We start from the raw sequence: 411 nt of genomic DNA, 5'->3' as shown, positions 1-411 counted from the left end.
CATAGCCCAGGGGGTTCAGTGGCTCAACAGGTAGATGACGACAAAGACGATGAACTTAGTATACTACTCTGATAGATGAGGATAATTTTAGCATTTCAATTCAAGGTCTGGATGTATTATTTCTCTTTTCTTTTTCTTTTTCTTTTTTTCTTGCCAGTTGGCTGCCGCCAGGCTACCAGGATCAGTATGCACATGTTATGAAAGCGTCTCAGTGCACGTCTCAGAACCCTATTCATCCGCCTCTCATGGGCCGAGAATCAGTTTACGAGAACATCGGTCACAGTGGGGCGGGAGCCACTTGAAACCGCCATATCGATGTCATCCTCAATCCGCAAACACCAACTTTTTCGAGATGTGATCTACGACTGGTCCATAGTTTTGATAGTTACCGCCGAGTCATTTTGTTGGATC

The sequence above is a fragment of the Fusarium graminearum genome, chromosome 3 (genome assembly GCF_000240135.3).
Source record: "Fusarium graminearum PH-1 chromosome 3, whole genome shotgun sequence".
NCBI classification, from domain to species: domain Eukaryota; kingdom Fungi; phylum Ascomycota; class Sordariomycetes; order Hypocreales; family Nectriaceae; genus Fusarium; species Fusarium graminearum.
This window is presented reverse-complemented; position numbering follows the sequence as displayed.